The sequence below is a fragment of the Saccopteryx bilineata genome, chromosome 6 (genome assembly GCF_036850765.1).
Source record: "Saccopteryx bilineata isolate mSacBil1 chromosome 6, mSacBil1_pri_phased_curated, whole genome shotgun sequence".
In the NCBI taxonomy this organism is placed as follows: Eukaryota; Metazoa; Chordata; class Mammalia; order Chiroptera; family Emballonuridae; genus Saccopteryx; species Saccopteryx bilineata.
This window is the reverse complement of record NC_089495.1, coordinates 92732168-92756072: the sequence shown is the minus strand read 5'-3', so window position 1 is coordinate 92756072 and position 23905 is coordinate 92732168.

The following is a 23905-nucleotide window of genomic DNA, read 5'->3' as shown; positions in this document are numbered from 1 at the left end:
CTCTCTCTTCCCGTCCTGCAGCCAAGGCTCCATTGGAGCAAAGTTGGCCCGGGCGTTGAGGATGGCTCCATGGCCTCTGCCTTAGGCACTAGAATGGCTCTAGTTGCAACAGAACAACACCCCCAGATGGACAGAGCATCACCCCCTAGTGAGCATGCTGAGTGCATCCCAGTCAGGCTCATGCAGGAGTCTTTCTCTCTGCCTCTCCACTTCTCACTTCAGAAAATTTTTTAAAAAGAATAGCATTGTTGAAAATCCACAACTTCTCCAGTCCCATATTATGTGATTCTCCCTCTGGCTTCTTGGCTTTAGCCGTAATGACTTCCTTTCCATTCCCTGGAAAAGCCAAGCTGCATCTCACCACAGGGTCTCTGTCCTCCTCTACACTCTTTTCTAACCTTCCAGATGAAAGAAACCATCTTGGACCATCCCACTGATACCATACCTCACCCTGCTCATTTCCTAAATATAACACTTAGGGTTTGTGATACAGAACCTTGAAGAACATGGTGGAGAGCTTAGATTTTTATTCAAGGGCAATAGATTCAGAAGACAAGCCATTATGACATTTAAGATAACTGACTACAGATGTACCCTCTGACTTGAGCTAAGAAACGTGACAACCCAGATGAAAATATGGTAGACTTATTTGCAGTAGACTTACTTAAAATCTGAAAAACTAGAAATAAACAAACCACTGCACACAGATTCAAAATAAATGAAATGTCCTATGGTGCGGCTTTAAGCAGAAACTCCTGTCTTATTTAGGGATGCAGCTTCCTGCTTTGGTCATGCTGTTTGAAAGTATTAGTGTGACTGTTAGGTACACCTCAGGGACTTTTGAGAATATAATTTACAACATTTAATATAGATGAAATGTGAATGTTTTTCATGCCTAGTTGTGCAAAGCTGAATGCATAAGGACAGAAGACTGAAAAAGGTGGTGTTAGTAACACTTTATTTTGGAGACCTTTTTCCCCATAAATCTACAAACTTTATCTGGAAAGTGGTAGGAAGCAGAAAAATGTCCCAGAAAAAAAAAGGTATTCTACAAGCTTTTAAGCATATAAATTTTTGGAATTTAAGGCCTTGAAAAAAATGCAATCAATTGTTCTAGAAACTGGACAGTAAAATAATCAAAATTCTATTGCTTCATTCACTAACAGATAAAAGTCAAGATTGGAGATACTTGCTCTCTGAAAACTAGATATGAAGAAAAGATTGACATAAGGCATTTTTTTTTTGTTTTTCCGAAGTTAGAAGCGGGTTGGGGAGGCAATCAGACAGACTCTTGCATGAGTCCGACCGGGATCCACCAGGCATGCCCACCAGGGGGCAATGCTCTGCCCATCTGGGGTGTTGCTCTGTCGTGGCGGGAGCTATTCTAGCGCCTGAGACAGAGGCCATGGAGCCATCCTCAGCACCCGGGTCAACTCTGCTCCAATGGAGCCTTGGCTGTGGGAGGGAAAGAGAGAGACAGAGAGAGAGGAGAGGGGAAGGGATGGAGAAGCAGATGGGCGCTTCTCCTGTGTGCCCTGGCCAGGAATTGAACCCAGCACTTCCACACGACAGGCTGACGCTCTGCCTCTGAGCCAACAGGCCAGGGTTGACATAAGGTTTTTAAAAGTTTTTTTTCTGATTATAAAAGTCACACATTAAAAACTGAATATATTAAATTGCAAAAATAATGATATGAAGTAAATTTGCTATAATCCCATTATTCAATTATGCTAACAACTATTGTTATTTTGATATGTGAATGAGAGAATTGGGGTCAGACTGTAAGGAAGAATTCTATATTCTGACTTTTATAATCATTTTCTATTCTCAGCACTTTTCCTTATCATTAAATAATCTTTAAAGCCATGATTTTTAGTTCCTACATGTTATCTTGGCATACACATACCCCTGATATATTCAACAACCACCTGGTTTGGGAAAATGTAGGTTGTTTACCAATTTTTAGTCAAAATGAATAATGTTGTGGATATTGGTTTAAAAAATGTCAGATTGACTGCACACACTTTAGCCCTCTGCTTCCCCAAATCCTGTTAAAATATCAGTAAAAGGGCATTAATCCACAAGGCAAAAGAGAGTATAAGGGGAGAGTTCAGCAAATTAAAGATTTAAATACATTTTTGGAAGCTAGAAAGAGGATAGAGTAGACTCACTGGCTTAGAAGACAAAAAGATGGTCTGAGGCCTGCAGAGAAGGTGCCAACGAGAAGCCAAAATTATCTTGCTGTTTCTTCTGTGTAGATACACTTTCTTAAACACCTCTCTCTCAGGCAATACCCAGACAAGAATGACAACTCATTTCTAACCTTGATCAAGCTAAGAATTAATAAGTTCTCAAAGGGCCACTTGCAGAGAATGCTAGATCACGTAGAACCCTCAGTCAGCAGAGAGAGTATATGACGTGGCACTGGTTATTTGGGGAGGACCCTTTAATGTGAAGTAAGCACATCCTGTATTGTGACCTTCCCCTTTACCAATTCTTACTCCCCATCCCTCGGTCCAGTTTCTCAGGGGTTCTTATTTTGAGTCATAAAGCAAAAATTTTTAGGGTATTTATACATTTATTCCTGTCTACTACTCAATGATATTCCATTTCACTAGATTGCACTTCTAAGCCCACTGCCCTTTTTCTTGCATGAAATGTAGAACATATTTTATAATATATTATATTTATAGATAATAAATCTCATTTATCCAGTACATATATTGACAATCTTTAAACATGTAATTTATTGAGTCATGATAGGAACTAGAAGTCTATTTATGTGACTTTGAAAGTAGCCCAGCGTGTGCCACTGAGCTTAATAAAAGCTTCTGATGATAGAATAAATGGTTCTGATCATGTTCAAATCTGAGTGCGTGGTTTTTGACACTTTTCCTTGCTGTAGGTAACACCACGCTTGAAGGCTTTCCACCATCTGCTATCATAGCTCTGCTATTACTGCATTTATCACTTCGCACTGTAACTTTTTGTCCCCAGAACTGTCTCATACACTAGCCTATGAGATCACAGAGGTCAGAAGCTGTATTTTCATCTCTTCATCACGTATTTCTGAGCACCTGCTACCTATCTCACAGTGTGAAAGGGACAGGAAATACAATGATGAGCAAGGTGAACATGGTTTATTTGGGCAAATACAGTGTGGTCTGAACCCCAGATTGGTACATTAGTTAGCTTTGGCCACAGTAACACAACTCAACAGCTTACAACAACAGCATGTATTCTCCTGCCACGGGCCTGCGGGTTCTCAATAGTTCCTGCTTCAGGCTGCAGGTGGGCTGAGCTTTTCTCCTTATTGCATTGGGTTCAAGGGTAAGACACCTGTGTTCATTCTGGGGCACAGGTTTCTCAGAGAACGCTCTCATTACGGTGGATCACGGCTCACAAAATGTCAAATACACTAAATCCTCTGCTCTGTAACATCCATTAACTTTTTTCATTGACCAAACCAAATCACCTAACCAGGCGCAACATCAGTGTAGCAGGAAAGTAGCCATGTGGGAAGGCACTGCAAAGGTACATGCGACAGTGGATACTTAGAGTAACGTGGGCATCAGGAATTGCAAAATATTCAATCCACTAGATTCAGTTTTCGTTACAGCTACTTATCCCATATTTTTGCTCCACTTTAATCACTCATCAAGCTTATAAATAACTTACTACTCTTCTGTAAGTTCATAAAGGCAGAGATCTTGCCTGTTTTACCCACTCATTATTCACCAAATTATTCTATATACATAGTAAATACTTGATGTATTAGTATTGCATTAAATCAAATGAGGAAGTGTCACCATAGGGAAATTTGAGGTTTGTAACATTACCTGCTGACTAGTAGACAGGTGAACGTTCTCAACTCTATGCTTGTGCATCACCCAGACCAATTTAAACAGAAACTTCTGGTTTTGTTCTCTGAAAGCGGAGACTGGGCGTGTTTCAGATGCATACCAGGCGATTCTAATAGGTGGCCAGGGATAAGAGTCACTGATCTGGGGCACACTAACTTGGACTTGGGCAGTCAGAGGAGAGTTTGAGAAGGAAGTGGTGGTTTACACAAAGACTATTCATGAACTGATAAAGTAGGTTTGGGCCCAGTGTGGGGTTGGGTGGGGAAGAGGGTGTTGGGGGATGTTCAGGGGTTGGGGGGTGGCTGGGAGCAGAGATTTTTAACAGAGGAGGTTGTATGTGCCACTGGGGTAAGAGAGCTGTTTCCCTTGTTGTCTGGCTCAGGGTGAGGTGAGGGCGGTGGAGCCTAACAAAAGTATTCTGGGAAGAATTTTAGATTAAATGACCAGAAAAGTGTAGCATTGAGGGGGCAAGCTTCCCCAACCAGAAAGCAGACCGGTTTCTCCGGAGGGGCTAACTTCTGAATAACTTCGCTTGGCTGCTCGCCAGGGTGAGTCCGGTTCGGTGAAGCTCCTGCCCGCGACTGTTTCCAGGGCTACTGTTATACGCTGATGTCGCCCCAGCTCTCCTTCGTTTGTGGAACTCTCCAGGCAGCCTTGTCATTTCTAAGATGTGGCCACCGTGCCTTCCACGTTTTTGTTCATGAGGACTGCTGAGCTAGATTGTAATAGCAAGCCAGCAAGTGGTTTTGTTTTTCCAGGTATCAATATAAGAAATAATAATACCAAGAACATTTCTGCTTTTTAAAAAAATTTCTCTTCATGATAGACTTCATGTAGTTCCATGTTCTCCCTGTACAGATCCCTAAGATGAATCCATTTTTGATTTTTTTTATCAATAAAAGTGTATTGCTCTTGCCAAAATGAAGTACTTTCTTGCCTTCAATAATGAGAACTATTTATCCATTGTGTTTTATTGCTTGTCTTAACGGGAAGCTTAGAGCTAAAATTGCAGAATCCAATATTTGCCCAGATTTGGGGTGTGATTCTCTTCCCAATGAGCAAATTTTAATTCTTTGCTTTTATCTTTAGCAATTCCACTCGACATGGGTCTTCAGTGATAATCTACCTGAAATGCTTTTGTGAAGCAAGAAGAACACAGATAACCAGGTAAAGCTCTTATAACTCTTTCTAGGTGCTGTAGCAGATAAGACTCATTCACTGGCCGGGGATTTTTGATTATTAAATATTTAAAGAAGTATGTGAATAAGAGGCTTATACTATAATTTTTTAGGCTTCAAATTATTTCGACATTTTAAGTTAAAGATTGTATTTTCCATGCATTCTAACTTAACATCAAAGTTAAAACCACTTTTTAAATTAAAATTCTTCCAACTATGTACAGAATATTTTTTTCTGGAAAGACATATATGTATGAATACATAAACAAAGGTAGCAATAGTTAGTATTACCAGTATACCATTGTAAATTTTGGCAAACATGAAATGTTTCCTTGTAGCGGTTCCAATTGGAAGGTATATGGGCACTAACATTGAAGTAGTAAATGTGTAAATAATTGCAGCCTGCTGCCTTTTGCAGCTTTCCAGAGAAAATAGTATCAATTGAAATTAAGTAATTTTGAGCCCTGTCATTTTGAAACAGAGAATATCTAAGAAGACTGAGTACCCCACCCCAAGGAAGTAATGAATACAGGATTCAATAAATGAACAAGGGGAGGCTTTCCAAAAAAATTAGGCCACTGTAGACCCCAACACCAAAGTTGAACTCTAATCGATAATTCCTTCTAATAAAAAGGGTAATTTTTTTTAATAATTTTATTTTTTTAATGGGGCGACATCAATAAATCAGGATACATATATTCAAAGATAACATGTCCAGGTTATCTTGTTGTTCAATTATGTTGCATACCCATCACCCAAAGTCAGATTGTCCTCTGTCACCTTCTATCTAGTTTTCTTTGTGCCCCTCCCCCTCCCCCTTTCCCTCTCCCTTTCCTCCCTCCCCCCCCCACCCCGGTAACCACCACACTCTTATCAATGTCTCCTAGTCTCACTTTTATGTTCCACCTACGTATGGAATAATACAGTTCCTGGTTTTTTCTGATTTACTTATTTCACTTCGTATAATGTTATCAAGATCCCACCATTTTGCTGTAAATGTTCCGATGTCATCATTTCTTATGGCTGAGTAGTATTTCATAGTGTATATGTGCCATATCTTCTTTATCCAGTCATCTATTGATGGGCTTTTTGGTTGTTTCCATGTCCTGGCCACTGTGAACAATGCTGCAATGAACATGGGGCTGCATGTGTCTTTACATATCAATGTTTCTGAGTTTTGGGGTATATACCCAGTAGAGGGATTGCTGGGTCATAAGGTAGTTCTATTTTCAGTTTTTTGAGGAACCACCATACTTTCTTCCATAATGGTTATACTACTTTATATTCCCACCAACAGTGTATGAGGGTTCCAAAAAGGGTAATTTTTAAAAAAAAAACCTCAAAATATTTCTTGCCACAGTTCTACCTTCTGAATCCAATTAGTAATCTGCTTACCTCATTTTATTAACATCTTTTAATCTTGAAAAACCTATTACTGCCATTCTATTGATCCTTTCTGGTCTGTATTTATACAGGGGAATGTTTATTATTTCTGTTTACTAATGTGAAACAAAAAGATTTCAGGCAAGACACATAACATAGAAAATTCATTAACTTCCACCTAAATAAGAAGAGCAGGTGCATCTAGGTTACATTGGTAAAAAGTGCTGTGTTATGAACCAGTCAATATAATAAATGCTAATTGTAATGGGCTTTTGTCAAAATTATACTTTATCTTAAATTTGGTTTCTGGTTTATGTCATTTTCCATAAAGTAATTCTGAAAACTTGAAGCTTATTGTATTCAGTTCCTGCTACTGGGAGGCTGACATGATTTAAATAACATTCTATACTGGGTATTCGAATATCAGGCTCACTATTCCTGTTGGTAAAGGGGGACTGATGTTCACTAAGTCAACCCCATCTGCCCCAGACTTCCAGTAACCTAGCTCAAAATATCAGTGAGTTAAGATTGGCAGGTCTTGACCTGAGCCATATTTACAGAAACACCACAAACATCTGTCTCCAGAGGCAACAGCCTTTACAACTGCTTGCAGAAATTTTTGTAACGCATTGTAGAGTGCCTTGATCATTTTGTTCAACAGGTGCTGCATTTCCCAAATGGGAGAAGAATGAAAGTTCAATTGTTTGTTTGGGTTTTTTTTTAATTTGATTACAAGTCTCCAGTGAACTGTTCTGTGCTTGTTCCTTATACCCCAATTCCTATTCCTTGGGACAAACACAGGAACTGCAGGAGTCAGATCAATCACATGTTCAGAAGCTGGAAAGTGTCAGAGCCTCCTGCTTCTGTAGCTGTAGAAAAATCCTGCCTGATTGTCCTCCTAGGCAGTATTGTGTCAGACAATTGCATAACATAAGCTTGTGCTAAGCACTGCTTTCTCATTCCCTAATCAATCTCAATCAATCTCTTTCTCTTCCCTCCCTGGCTCCCTCTCTTCTTATTCTATTTATAACTATCTGCTTCGCATATACCTTTTTAGAAAATTTTGGCTAGATAACTCACACCCTTTGGGGAAAATAAAACTGCACAATGCCAGGTTCTAAACTAACACATTTACAGAAGGGAATCTAATAATTTTTTATAGTTATTTTTCTCAGCATGGTATGAGAATGCATTCAGTAGTTTAATTTTCTTTCCCTTCTCATTGCCAGAATTATTTATTGCTGAAAATTGAGGAGTTGTAGTATACTTCTTTTTCTTTTGATTGGTTTAAAAATTCAGTTTGATAGGAATCTTAAAGAAAGAAAGTCTCACAGACTTTAAACGTGGTTTGGGAAGGCAGCAGAGGGATTTGAAGAGAACAGATCTGATGAAAAAGAAAAATGTTTTAGCATTTTCCACTGACCAGAGTGGAATCAGTGAAAAACAGGAAATCTCAGAAGAAAACTGCAACAAAGTAAAGAGGGTTTATAAAAAAGAAAGAAAGAAAGAAACATAGCTATTTTGAGAATTGTGTTGGAAAGGGTAAAGTGGTGTTTTTTATCTGAAACAATAATGAAAGACCAGAATTACAGATTTGAGACACTATGGGAATCAAATATTTCCATCACAGAAAAACTAGACTTCCATCCCTGGCTAAACATTTTGAAAAGATGTGGAATATGGAACTGATAAATGGAGTTTATTGTCATAATTTATGGAAAAAATAATGCATAATAAAGGGTCAGGGTGATTAAGAGCAGTTCCCACAAACTAATCTGAACGACTTGTTAGAGCTGAAGATTTCCTAGGCTATGACTCTCTATAGACATGAAATGAGCAGATGCGGGCACAATCTATTCATTGTTACTCTCTGTGGAGATTGTTCTGCAGTCAGTTCTGCAGCCATCATTACTGTCAACAGCCAGAGTGAACATGAGCAAACAGTATGGTGCCCTGGGGAGAACACAAGGAACGGAGGGAGGCTGTGCCCTCTTCTTAGCTCTTGCACTAACCAACCATTTGATGGGCTATATAGAGAAGCCCCATAACTCCCTGTCTCTTAGTTTCCTCAGCTTCAAATAGGAATAACAACAGTCATTTACCTACTACCCCATTGGATTATTATGAATATCAAATGAGATGAAAGAGGTAAAGAACTTTAGAAAAGATCTGAAGCACTTACAACATAAGGCGTTGATAGTGTTTGTCCATCGGTGGTGCCAGAGATCATTCTTGCATCTGCTTGAGGCTCAGCTTTCATAGCGATGTATGCCCTGGATATTAATTATTGTTTTCCAAACTTCATCTTAACATATTTCTACTTAAAAAATAGTAGATGAGATGGTATTTGTAAAGACTTGTCTTTTGTTCTTATTTTGCTCTAAATGGAAAAGTTCTATTGTGGAGACTTATTTTTACAGAGGCAAGTCTTAAATCAACCTCCTTAAATAGTTCAGTGGTGATAGCAGCAACAAGACTAACACTAACTGTATTGAGAAAGGCCTGGATTTTTCTTACAGTTATGCCGAACACATATTGCAGTTTGAAAAAGAGCATACTTCCTGGGAAAAGCTAACTGACATCAGAAAGGCTCACAAAGAGAGGGAGAACCTTGGTGTGGTCCCCAAGGATTTGGGACATTGAATGTGGAGGTTGGAAATTTGGTGGTCAATACATCCAGAGGTAATCAGGCTCAGGGACGTAGCTCAAACCAACCCAGCTCACAGTGTGATGTTAAGAATTCAGAATGCAAATGTATTCATTTATAATCAAAGCTATTACTCTCCATTGGTAGATCTGGATAGGGCAATACTCATCAGAAGTTTTCTTGATGGATATGAAATCAGAAGTTCATTGCCTCAACTAAATGGCGCTGTGGTCGTGTTACCAGAGTTGTGTGGGACACCTGTGTGGCTCAGGGTTCAGAAAACCCAGTCTTCTGAACAGCACTGTAGATGGCGAGCTCATTTATGCCCCCTATTGTTGACCAATCAGCTCTTAATGATATTCTTTTCTTTTTTCATATGAATATATATATTTTAAACTATAAGAGAAAGTTTATTTAGAAAGTTGCAGAGGTAGTAAAAGTGAGCAGTAGAAGAAATGGGCTCAGGAAACAAGTTACTAAGGCAAACGAAGGGCCCTTGGAGCTCAGGAGAGAGAAAGGTGAAGGGAATGCGCCCGGGTGGGCCTGGAGGAAGCCAACAGGGCAGAGAGAGCAGTCTTGCCATATGAGTACTTTCCTTCAACTTGAGCCTGGGAGACTTTTTGCCTCATCAAGGCATGTATCTTTGCTCTGCTACATTAAATGTTGGTTTCACAGAAACGCTGGGAGGTGATCTTTCCATGTTCTTGGGCTGTACCTCACGTGGCTCCAGATAACATATCACCAACGATTCTTTCTCACATTTCCCTGAACTTGTTCCACACTCACACCTCTGAGTCTCTGAGCATGCTTTGTTCTGGAATGCCCACCATACCCAATAAACTCCTATGAAACTTTCAGCACGACTTTAAAAGTCCGTTCCTCTGTGCCCGCTGGGTAGGCACAGGCTAGTGTTCACTGAAAGAGCTTCATCACCCAAGTCAGTTCCACTGTAGGGCTTAAGTCACTGTGCTGGCATAGACCTTCCTTCCAAAGGAGAAAGAGGGAAAGACATCCTCCTCATTTTGCAGGAGTGACAACATAGAAATCGATCTTTCAGGAACCATTTTAGTTTCATAGGTCCGTATTAGCTATGGGGCCTCCTTTTGGCTAGGAGAACTGTATTTCATCAAACAGACAAAAATGTTTACTTTATCAAATAAAGTCTTGTTGCTAATTACTCTAATATTTTAAGATTCAAGAAACAGCCGCAGTGGGCTACATTGGTAACTGCAGCTGATAATTATTGAGTGCTTACTAAATTCTAGGTCAAATGTTAAGCATTTTGCATGATTATTTCATTAATTCTTGCAGTGACTTTATGATTGTAGGTGGATGGATGATCCCTGATTTACTCACAGGGAGACTAACAGTAAGGACAGCAGACGGAGGTCTGCTGCAGGACTGAACTGCTGGTGAAATCTGAAACTGTGGTGACTAGGAAGTATACCATTATCTAAAGCTTTTGTATCCCCGGGGGGCTTGTCCCTATAGTATGCCTGCAAGATGGATCTAGGTGTTCCAAAATGGCTAAGCAAGATGTGGACAATGAAAAGATTAGGAAATGTGCGAACTTGGACTTTGCTGATGAAGGCATTGTGCCAAGTGCCCCTGGGTCAGCTGTGATTCCCAACAGGCCACTTTCTCAGCTGCCACAGAACCGCAGACGCAGCCCGGGATCTACTGATCCATGCTCTGAGCTATCCAGGAGAATGTCACACAGCTGGGGAGTATTAAGATTTGAACTACAAAAAGTGTTTGTGCTGTACAAAGAGATAATTTATAAACAATAATCCCATATTTTTGAGGAACTCTAGTTTTCTCATAATTTCCAGTATATTAGGCATTTGCTGGTTGCGTATACATACTTTATTTTTTAACTTCCAGGCCTATGTGGTGATATAATTGTACCCCTGAGAGCCCCAAAGAGAAAAACTTCTGCCTCACCCTGTACTCATACGGTTAGACATAGCAATTATTTTTTCTAGAAAACCAACAAAAGGATTCCATCAGAAATGGACCACAACCCCTGAATGTATTACTGTATCTTCAGCTATACTGTTTACTCAACCAGAGGAAGCTTCTGTAATGAACTATAGCAGGGGTCCCCAAACTATGGCCCGCGGGCCGCATGCGGCCCCCTGAGGCTATTTATCCGGCCCCCACTGCACTTCCAGAAGGGGCACCTCTTTCATTGGTGGTCAGTGAGAGGAGCACATTGACCATCTCATTAGCCAAAAGCAAGCCCATAGTTCCCATTGAAATACTGGTCGGTTTGTTGATTTAAATTTACTTGTTCTTTATTTTAAATATTGTGTTTGTTCCCAATTTGTTTTTTTACTTTAAAATAAGATATGTGCAGTGTGCATAGGGATTTGTTCATAGTTTTTTTATAGTCTGGCCCTCCAACGGTCTGAGGGACAGTGAACTGGCCCCCTGTGTAAAAAGTTTGAGGACCCCTGAACTATAGAAATGTTCCCTGAAAGTATAGTCTTCAGAGGAAGCTTTGTATAGGCAGGTCATTGCCAGCTCCCACTGGGACTCCACAGCTACAGTGTGTAAACACAACTGTTGCTCACAGTGTCCTGTTCATTCAAAATCGTGTGTGGCACCTACCCTGTGCTGAGCACTTTGCTATCAACCCTCATGCTTTATATGTTTTATAAATGTATCCAAGCACTGAAAATCATCTGGTCAGCAAAAAAATTTTAGATCCATACTTAATATGTATATGAAATATCACTCCAGCGAGTACTCTGTTGTGCGGTTTGGACAGGGGAGATATGCCTTTTAGAATCAGAAAGCACTCAACCTTTGAAACTGGTTGTTATGTCTCCCTTCCTCATCTGTCTTTCCCCAGATCTATTTCCAAGTCACCTTCTCCCATCCCCTACGTACGTACACCTACTTAATCAAAACAGATCTGTAGAGCGGCTGTGCGTGTGGCTACTCCATCATTAAGATCTATCACTTTGCAGCACCTTATGGTTATAATAGGATCCCCCTCCCCCTTTGATTAATGCTTGTTCAACAACCCTCACACTCGCCTACCCAAGAAACTCTTTCCTGGGGGAGGAAATAAAATCACCCCTTCTTTTCCAGCGATCAAGCAGAGAAAATGAGATTGCCCGGCACATTACAGCTTCTGTGCCGCCGAGCCACGTGCTCCCTCTTGAGAAAGGATGGAAAATGAGCTGCCAGCTCCAAGTTCCTAAAGAGTGTCACAATTACAAGTTCTCATTGGTGCTCCTGGTGACAGTACTTCTGACCTAAGACAACTGAGACACACAGATGTACTCCTGAGTCTGCTCATTAGCCTAATGAGGATGGAGTCAGGCAAAGAGTTAATTTGACTAATTTAATCAGCATGCCCTTCGATGTGTCTACTGGGAGAACACCAAAGTGACGGAGACAAACAGCGAAACACACAGAGGAGCAGAATTTACTGAGCTGTGCCTGTGATTAGGCAGAGCCACTGTTTGAAAACATAATAGAATTAAAGCTGGAAAGAACCTTAATGATTGCTTAACCCAGGCACATCATTTTATAAGGACTAATTAGGTTAAAAAATCATTTTTAAAAAGTATTGTAAAATGAGATGTACACGGGAAAACATTTTATAAACTGTAAACGGCTATGTGTGCACATACATAAAATGTTTTCTCAAAAACATGGAAGGAGAATTTAAACAATAGATACATTGTTATATATTTTCATAGAACAAATACTATAAGTTTCTCACCCCCAACAAAAATTCTGATTTTTTTGCCTTGTGGACATACTTCAAACTGGTCATCTGATGAGAATATAGTTTGAAATTATTTTAAGAATATTTTCTATTGATGAGAGAGAGGGGGGGGAAGGGAGGGGAGGAAAGGAGAGAGAGAAGCATCAACTTGTTTTTACCAAATTTGTCCTGCTCTTGAAAATTCTAGAAAAATAAAGCATGGATGAGTATTATTTATGATAAATATAAATGTTAGTTTTACCAGATTAGAACTTTCATTTAATACTTGGTGTGGATGATGTATGGTTTCGATCAATGGTTTCAATTTCTTTAAAGTTCCCCCTTAAAATGAGCACCATAAAATGTCTTAGTTAATGTTGGCAGAACGTCTGACAACGTGCCTTGATCTTACAATTAGAGATTAAGCCACAGTTACTCATCAGATTCAGTAATTCTAAGAGAGTTGATTGAGGGTTTTTTCCTGGACAATGAAATGTCATTTGCATTGATTATTTCATTATATTAATTTTCTCATCAGTTTTTCTCCCCGACCCCCATTTGAACATTATTAAGGAAGTTTTTTTCTATAGGCTTAGGCCTACGGGGATAAAAAAAAAATAATAAAATGAATGGGTTTTCTTAAACAAAGAAAAGGTAGAAATACTTTATGTGGCTACTAAGCCACATAGCCTATAAATTGGTCCTGCACTCTTTTTTCTTTGATTATAATCTGTGGAATTAAAATAAGATGGAGAAATTTATATGTTGTGGGTGAGTCTTAAAAAATTGACCTTTTGTAACATCCTTTCTATTTAAATGATCTTGTTACTATCTTATCCATCAGGCAAGGCAACACATGAGGATGCCTTCTGTAAGTGTTCTTAAAAGTAATTTTTCTCTATTTAATTATTGGAGAGCTTATGTATATACTGGGTATAATGTTTATGCTCTTGGAGGAGAGATGGACATTAAATAAATAAATAAACATGACTATAAAATTTAAGTGCAATATAGGAAAAGAATTGTGTTCTATGAGAGAAGGGCTAACTTAATTTACACATATTTGAGTATGGTAGGGGATGGCCACTCTGAGAGATGTAAAGAATTGATTCAAGTTTAGATGATGGAGCAGGCAAACATAGCAGCATAGGCAAACTATCCTGAGGCGGAAAAGACTTTGGTGGTTTCAAGTTACACTGAGTGAAGGAGAAAGTGGTACGAGATTAGGCTGGAGGGGAGGCCAGGGTCCAGACTGAAGCAGCTGAGGAGCAAATGGGGACTTAATCTAGGATGGTGGCAGATTGAATGTAGGACATAATTCCTCTGCTTCCTCCCAAAACCCATTATAAACTAACAAACAGAAATACTGTTTTTTATAAAAGGCATAAACCTCCAAGAACCCAGGGAGAGGCAGAAGAGACCTTGGCTTCAAAACTATTGAGTCTGCAAAACGTGGCAATTGATTTATCAAATCTAAAGAAGTTTGATGTGAGGAAAGCTAAGCAGTTGCCCAATTTGTCAATTTACCTCTAGAAGTAGGGTACAAGTGAGGCTATAAACAGGATTGGTGGAAAGTTCTTTCAAAGAGCACTTAGACTCTGGACTAGTTAGGAAGGGATTCAATACAGAGAACTAGCTGCTTATAAAACTGCTGGAGAAACAAGAGAAGTGCAGGTCACAGCAAGTTAAGTTACTTTTTAGACTTTCTGTCAGTTTTTAGAGAATCAAGAAGTTTGAAGGAACTTTAGAAAACTTCCAAAAATAATCATAGCTATCTGAAACATCATAGCTGCTGATTTGCAAGAAAATACACTGCCTTAAAATCTCTTATTTGCTGAAGTCCACAAAATTGCCAACAGCTGCAATAATATGGTATCTACCTCTTATGCCTGACGATCTTATAAGCTTGTCACTCAGTAAATCCAGAACTTGACCAGCAAGTAATTCTAGGAATTTAGTTTCTGGGCTTCTAGCTCCTGCAATACAAGCTAGAGCTTAGAAGAGTCATGATGGTGGAAGGAGCAGAAGGTGTGTTGGAGCTGAGTTGTCATCTATCAGTTCAGCTAAGAGCCCTTTCCAGATCTCATTCTCCATTTGTGCAATTGGGCAAGCACCCTTGCCTCTTATAGGCAGAAGATGAGGTGGAGGACAGCTGGTCTCTAGAGTTGAACACCAAACTCAGCGATGGCTGAGAGAGAGTTCTTAAAACAGATAGTTTAAGGAAAAATATGAATATATAAAATATTGAGACATCTCCCCCAAGACTTCTTCCATTCTTACTACAGATTTAAAATCCCTGGACCAAGTACTAAAAGAGCCTTCCCTAGAAAACCTGACCAGCACAAGAAAAAAGACCTGAGATATTGACATCAGGGGTCACACACATCTTTACAAAGTCCCTGTCAGCTTACTTTCAACAGAAGTCCCACGGTGGCAAGCCCACAGCATAAATTTTGAGATGGCTATTTAATGTCCCACATAACATATAAGATTAGGATCACCAACAAATATGAAAATCAGAGCCCAAAGAAAAAAGAAATAAAAAAGGAAAACAGGCTACAAAGGAAAAATAAAATGTAAAATAATAATAATAATAGTAAAACTATGATTATTCTCAAAGAGAAAAGAGAATATATTAAAACAAGAACAGAAAGCTATTTCAGGGGGCAGAAGAATTAAAATATGATAGCAGCCTGACCAGGAGGTGGCGCAGTGGATAGAGTGTCGGACTGGGATGCCAAGGACCCAGGTTCGAGACCCCAAGGTCGCCAGCTTGAGCGTGGGCTCATCTGGTTTGAGCAAAAGCTCACCAACTTGGACCCAAGGTCGCTGGCTCGAGCAGGGGGTCACTCAGTCTGCTGAAGGCCTGCGGTCAGGGCGTATGTGAGAGAGCAATCAATGAACAACTAAGTGTCGCAGTGCGCAACGAAAGCCTGATGATTGATGCTTCTCATCTCTCTGTTCGTGTCTGTCCCTGTCTATCCGTCTCTCTGTCTCTGGAAAAAAAGAAAAAAGAAATAAAAAAAAAATGATAGCAGAACCAAAAGCCTTAATAAAAACTTGAGTAAATTGTTAAAAATATATCCCAGAAATTAGAGTAAAAAGACAAAAAGTTAAAAAAAAAAAACACAGGAGGAAAGCCTGACCATGCAGTGGCACAGTGAATAGAGCATCGGCCTGGGATGTTAAGGACCCAGGTTTAAGACCCCGAGGTCACTGGCTTGAGTGCGGGCTTACCAGCTTGAGGAGTCACCGACTTTAGCATGGGATCATAGACATGACCCCATGGTCGCTGGCTTGAGCCCTAAGGCTTGAGCAAAGGGTCTCTAGGTCTGCTGCAGGCCCCTGATCAAGGCACACATAAGAAAGCAATCAATGAACAACAAAGATGTTACAACAAAAAATTGATGCTTCTCATCTCTCTCCCTTCCTGTCTATCTCTCTCTCTCTCTCTCTCTCTCTCACTAAAAAAAAAATAAAAAAAAATAAACAGGAGGAAAAGATAATGGATGGTTCAAATAATAAATGCTCCAAAAATAAAGAACTGAGGAAATTACAAAAGGAGAAAAAGAAATTATAGGGAGAATAATTCAAGATAAGATTCCAGAAGTGAAGGACAGTGTGCTCAACCCAACAAATGAATATGGACCAAGACACATTAAAACACAAGGGACAAAATTTTACAAACTTTTAAAGAGGAAACAAACTCAGGATTTATATCAGAATTGGCAAACTGTTTCTTTAAAAAGCCAGATCATAAAGGTTTTATATTTTTTAGTCTATGCAATCTGTGTTAAAACTACCCAATTCTGCTAATGTAGTATGAAAGCAGTCCTGGACAATATGCAAAAGAATGCACATGGCTGTGTTTCAATAAAACCTTATTAACAAAACAGGCAGTGTGCTGGATTTGATCCATGGGCTATAGCTTGCTAACCCCTGATTTGTATATATATATATGAATGAAAATTGACCCTGACTTGTAATAAATAGACTGAAGAATAGATGACAATTGCTCGTTTTTAGTAAAATTCTGAAGAAATGTTATTTTTAACCTAGAATTCTATTCCCGGTTAAATTATCAAATAAAGGTGACTGGTGAATAAGATTTGAAAAACTTTACCTCCCATCAACCCTTTCTCTGGAACCTGACTGTGGACTTCACCAAAATGAGAAAGAAAATCAACATCCAAGTTAAAAAAAAAAGATTATTATTAACTCCAAAGGAAACAAAAAATTATGCAGGAAAAATTAATCATTAATCACTGTATGACTAAACTCTGATACTGGTCTAGGAGTCATAATAAACATTATATCGATCTAATCAAATTTATAAGAGAACTACATTGACAAGATGGAGGGAAGGAATGGCAGTGTGTGGTACAGAGGGGTTTCTGTGGAAAAGAGAGCTAAAACTTTGTCTCCCAAAATAGGAATCAAAACATAATAGGTAAAACCTAAATTGTAAAACTAAGTGCTATAAACATGTAGAGTTTTAGAGGCAAATATCAAAAAAAAAAAATCATCTACAAAAATTGAATATGGTTGTTTCTGGGATATGAGGTGGTGAAAATCATTTAAAAAGCCTTATAGAACAATTTGATTCTTTTAAACTATAGGCATGTATAAACTTTGACTTAAAAAATAACTTCAGGCCCTGGCCAGTTGGCTCAGTGGTAGAGCGTCAGCCTGGTGTGTGGGGGGACCCGGGTTCGATTCCCGGCCAGGGCACATAGGAGAAGCGCCCATTTGCTTCTCCACCCCTCCCTCCTTCCTCTCTCTCTCTTCCCCTCCCGCAGCCAAAGCTCCATTGGAGCAAAGATGGCCCGGGTGCTGGGGATGGCTCCTTGGCCTCTGCCCCAGGCGCTAGAGTGGCTCTGGTCACAGCAGAGCAACGCCCCAGAGGGGCAGAGCATCGCCCCCTGGTGGGCAAAGCGTCACCCCCTGGTGGGCGTGCCGGGTGGATCCCGGTCGGGCGCATGTGGGAGTCTGTCTGACTGTCTCTCCCCGTTTCCAGCTTCAGAAAAATACAAAAAATAAAAAATAAAAAAATAACTTCAGTAATTAATCGTTTTCCGTCAACAATAAGCAAATGGCACATTTAACCAATGAACTTTGTGTAGCTCTTAAAAGAATCAAGTGACAATTTTATGCTTTAAGATGAATAAAGCTCAATAATTATGCTGAGCAAAAAATCAAAACAAAGAAAACAGATACAGAATATATGATAGACTTATAAAAAGTTTATTGATATTTAAAAATTTTTAGATATAGAGGAAGAGAGAGAGACAGACGGAGAGAGAGAGAGAGAAGCTTTCGTTTGTTGTTCCACTTAGTTGTGCATTCTTAGTTATGCATTCACTGGTGGCTTGCTGTGTGTACCCTGACCAGGAAACGAACCTAAAACCTTGGTGTTTAGAGATGATGCTCTGACTGAGCTAACCAGCCAGGGCCGAAAAAAAGTTTAAAAACAAAAAGCAGTACTATATTTTATTTATACACACACATGCATATGTGCTGCAGAAAATGTACAACTGATTCAGAATGTGGTCACCTCTTGGAGGAAGGACAATGAGATCAGAGAGGGGTCTAGGAAGTTCTTCCACTCTAGAATGTTTTATTTCTCTAAAACTTTCCCCAAATAAGTGAGGTGAACCAGTGTAGTTAGACAAAGCAGAAAGAAGTTAAAGACAGAAAAGAAGGATAAGCACAATAAGTGATAATAACTTTAAAATCAGAGATCTGTTCCACTTTCTGACAACCCTTGATCCTTGTATATATGCTTTTTCTTACACTTCTGTTTTGTTTTTGTTGTTTTGTGTGTTGTGTTTTGTTTTTTCCCTCAGAATTTCAACATGTCCCTGTGGTGAGTATGTCTCCCCTACCACTCACAGTCCTCCTTGCTCACTCTTCCTGAGAGGGTTTGAGGGTTTGTCATACAGGAGGTCTCCATTTTCTTACCTCCCTCCAACTTTTTCTTTGAAAGATTTTTTGTTTGTTTGTTTGTTTTTAGTAAGAAAGCTTCAGTAAGAGTAATTCTGAGTAAAATATGGTGTTATACATTAAAATTGTTTCCTACCTCAGCCTACCACACAGTCCTGTCTTTGGAGAGGAGGAGCTACAAAGCATTGTGAGATTTGCGGCTCTGTTTTTGTCATTAAACATAACCGGAAATCAGGGAGTAGTTGGTTTAGTCCTGCCACGATGTCCTCAGGAGCCAGACTCCGTCCACACGGGTGTCCTGAGAACGCGGACTCTCGTTAGGGATTTGCCCTCGCACAGTTCTGTGGGGAGTGCCACAGTCTCATTATCTGCTTGAAGAAAAAGGTGTTTTCTCCTGTGCATCTGTTTTTAATTACTGAGGGAATCTTTCTTAGTAACTAAAGCAGACATTCTGTTAGCTTACAGTCACCAGGGTTGGGTCACTGGCTCATGCAGTAAGTGCACAAGGGACAGATAAATGAGAATCTGGAATTCTCAGCCTCTAAAGGGGGGTGGGTCGGTTCTGCCTGCAAGCAAGTGGGGATTTGTCATGGCCGTTGGCTAGGCGATCAGCAGGTGCCCAGCATTCGCAGGGGGTCCGGGGGTGCCTCAGGACATCCACTAAGGGCACATTAGTGCCCAGTGGACGGAGCCACACCAGGTATAAGTGGCAGCACTGCCCATAAGGCAAGGCGGTATCAAACGGAAGCCCCAGTGGTGCCCCCTGGACACAGTGGCACCTAACAGGTGTTGCCGAGTCCAGCACAGGGAGGGACCACAGCTGCACTGTTCAGTGTGGTGACCATCATCCACATGCAGCTCTTTAAATTAAAATTAAATAAAATTTAAAATTCAGTTCCTCGATCATACTAGCCATATTTTCAAGTGTGCAATAGCCACTAGTTGCTACAGCTAGTTGCTACTGTATTGGACATTGCAGATCAAGAACATTTTCACCTTTATGGAAAGTTTATTGGACAGTGCAAGGCTAGAGCAATGCAAGGACTACTTAAATGACAAATCCACATATGTAAGAATAAGATGAAGTGATAGTTTGTCTGCTGGTATCTCCAGGGAAGCCTGGAGCCATGCTACAGACCTGTGGCCCAGATAGGGATGAAATATAATAGCTAAAGATTTATAATACACTGCTTAAAGCCCCAAAGTTTCCTGGAGGCACTGGGTACCAGCTTGCCTGCATTGTTTAGTGAAAATGTATAGATTGATGGTCCCCACCTGGTTTACCTGGTCATGCAACCAGATGTTGGGTGTGTGATCAGTGAGGTATAAAAGACCTCCATGCAAACTTGTGTCTCATCTTCCCTGAGACAGGTATCTTGTCCTAATGTTGACGGATCATGAGACAGAGCGGAAGCATATTCTGTGCGACGGAGAGAGGTCCCTGGAGCCTGTGCCCGGGTGCCCTAGGCCTCTGTAATGTTGTTTTGCACTTTCTAGCTCCTGGTGCTGTGTATCCTTCCCTTGTAATAAATCTTATTGAGTATACCTTGTTAGAGTCCTGCCAGTACTTTCGATGATCTGACCCTGGGTAATTGCTGCACCCCCTGGTGGCCAATCAGACTCGGTCATTAACACATACAAAATACCCTCTGGATGCTGCTAGAAATAACTAGCTTGAACTTTACAAGGCTCTGGAGGTCCCAAACTAGCAAGTATAAGTAAAAAACACCATGATATATATGATTTTGTCGTTCTTCGTTCCTACCTGTCGAAAGGAAGTTAATAAACAAAGTGATATAGTTTGGCACAAACATAAGTCAAAAAGATTATTTGTGTTCAAGTCCCTGGGAAGATAATTTTATTCCCTAGACCTCAATTTTCTCTTCTGTAAAATGGAAAATATTGCAGAAGTGACATCATAGGATTGCTTGAGGGTTGATTTATACAATACATATAATAAGTAAGTGCAATGCTGAGCACATAGTAAGAACCCAATAAATATGAGTTTCTATTATTATTCTCCCCAAATAAAGATATCTATTAAGTATAAACATTTATAACAAACTGAGTGATGTGTCACCTAAGAGATCTCATTATCTGTCTTAGACTTTATTTTATGCAGCAGGATTGTCTCAGTTACTTTCCAATTTTACATCTATTTTAGTTTCCTTTCAATGATATTTTATGTAAACATGCACTGTATCTGAGTCGAGTACTACATCTTCTAACCCCACATAGAATAATATTTTTGTATGCCCTATTGATGAGTTTAGCTTTTATTTAAAAATTCTATATTTTTATTCCCTGCCTGGCACTTCCTCAGTGAAAAAATTATGAATGAAATTGTTAGGCCACTAACTCAAATTTCTTCCCCTGGTGGTTAATCATGGTTTCTAATCCCAATGGTAAAAAATCTTTCTGGAAGTCTTCTGATATTAATCCTCTCTCTTTATAGGGAAGTTTGAAAGCTAGTTAATGATAGAACTGGGACTCAAATCCAATCAGACCCATATAAATGTTGAAGTTGTGAGAATATATAGAGGATATGGTACACTTTTACAGGGGATATCATTTGTAATGGAAATAAGAGATTGTAAAAAGACAAAAAAAATTTATAAAAAAATTTATAGAACAATGCTGCAAGAGAGAAAACAAATTATACCATATTCTTCCTGCCATTAAAGAACTTGAACCCTTTGTTGGACTTGTCCTAGTCAAGGTTCTTTAAATCATGTGAAACAGAAACCCATTCAAGATAACTCAAATAAAAAGGGTGATTTATTGTCAGGCAATCTCAAAGAAGAAAAAGAAATATGGATGAGTCTCATGTAAACTAGAATTGGAAAGCAGAATAGTGTAAGGAGTTGAGACAGGCACTTAATCTCTCCCACTCAGGATGACAAGTTCTCTAATCTCTCCCTTCCCTCTTTGCTCTGAAGTCCTTTCTGCCTTACCTGGTTTGCTCTCATTATGTATCTAAGCATGACTCGGCACAGCCTGACTCTTAATGCTTGGGCCCATTACTTCGTCGTGACCAGCATGGTGACTCTTTTCTGTCAGGCAGCATCCTCACTACCATTATCATCCATCTGCAATCTTTGCCTTTGGCTCAGAAATTCATCTGCTGGTGATCAGCTTGGCTGGAGGTCTGTGAGCACCTGGAGTCCAAAGCTGAACTTCTGGGGCTACAAGGAAATGAATACCTCCAAATATATTCTTCATCTATATACATACATGTATAAAAGTTTAAGAACCATGCAAAGGTAGTCATTTAGGGCTATTCTAGAGGTGTCATGTGAGGTGTGTACCAGATATATAGCAAAAACAGAAGTGCTCCATCAGTGCTATGGCAGCCGATAATTGTAAGGACCGACACTCCAGGAAGTATGCATAGAAGAGCTGAATGTAAAGTGGTATCTTGAGGAATGGGTATGGTGTGACTATGTGGAAAGAAAATGAAAGAGTGTTTTATTCAGGCAAAAGGTCATGAAGGTAGGAAACATTAAGGTGCATTCAAGGAGTAGAGTATTTGAGCTGGAGCAGAGTTTTCATACACAGGTGCAATAAAAGGTAAGGTTGTGAGCGAACTGAGGACAGTCCTGCAGTCCATATTATAGTGAATAGATTTGGTTCTAGAGGCAAATTTGGATAAGACTTGGTTTTAAAATACTCTGTGTAAAGTCAGTGGTCACGGCCACCATCAAAGCTGCCTGACCAATGCAGGTTCGCATTTGATTCGGTAAGGAATCAACAGAGCCAAAAACTGGTGGTCCATTTCCCTTTACTCTAGACTTGCATTCAGCAAGTGAGTAAAAACAAACACACTGGGCTCCAAAACCCACTCATTCAGCACTCACAGAGCTACTGACTCATTCAAGTTTTCCGAGAATCAAAGGCTACCATCTCTATGCCTCCATTTTGGCTGCCTCCTCTCCCTCATGTGGCCTCTCTCTCTCCCCCTTGGAACAACGTGATATCCCTAAAGTGGCCTCCTAGCTCCACCTTTTAAAACCTTTTGGTACGAAAGACCCTCCTCCAGCACACATTGGTATAACCAAGCCCCTACCCAAGCAAGAAGGTAATGAGCCACCCCACGTGGGCAACGGCCATCTTTAACAGAGTGAGCAAAACATATTTTTTCTGCCCAACAACCCACCCCTTTGCTCACTCTGCAATCCACAATCCACACTACTGGCATTCCTGTGCAAGGAAATTAGACACATTACACAAATTACAACAACATGACAAATCATACAATTTCAATAATTACAAAGATGCACTTCACCAGTCTCTGAGCACTTTGCCCAAAGTGCAGAATGTCCTCAGAGCTTCTTTCCAACCATATGAAAAGCTTTCTGGTGCAGGAGGGCCTCCAGCAGAGCTGCTCCCTACCCCCATCAGGGTATTTCACATTGTCCAAAATTTGTAAGTCCATCCAACAAAGGAACCAGTGCCCTCTCTGGTCGCAGTCCAGAAATCAGTCCATGCACATGTGGCCTCAGCCACCCCCCTCATTCCTGCTGTCCTGGTAGGTTTTACGCTGTCCCAAGGAGGAGCACATGGCAATGGTGGCCAGTATTTCCATCCTTTTGTCCCAAAATCACAGTAAACCAACCGGTGGCTTAGCAGGCACCCCCACCATTCCAGCAGCTGCTCAGTGATGCAAGCCTGGCTCCCAGGCTGTTCGTTTGTCCTCCTGCTGCCACCGCCATGGCCGTTTACCTTCTGTAGTCTGCGGATTGCAACTCCAGCCTGATTCTCCTCATCCTCTGAAGAGGAGCTGGAAACACAGCTCCCACTGCCAGCCTAGAGCCCCGGGCCACCACCATGGGCCTTGCCACCCCAACCCTGGCTTCCCGCCACTGCTGGCTCTCCACAACATCCAGGGCAATATGCACCTCACACACCTGTGATTCCTTCTCCAGCTCTCGCTCCTTTTCCAGGGCTGGCATCTCTTTCTCCCACCCCTGCTCCAGCTCCTTCCGCTGCTCAGTTTGCAGGTCCCGGGCAGCCTCTTCCACAGAGCTCTTGGTTTCCTCACACATGGTGTAAAGTCAGCCAGCCTGACAGTCAGGACAGTCAGGGGGAACCACAACAGCAGCCAGTTCTCTTATTTCACTGCTCAAGGGTGGTGGAGACTCCATACCAAACTGATCTGAATCCTGCT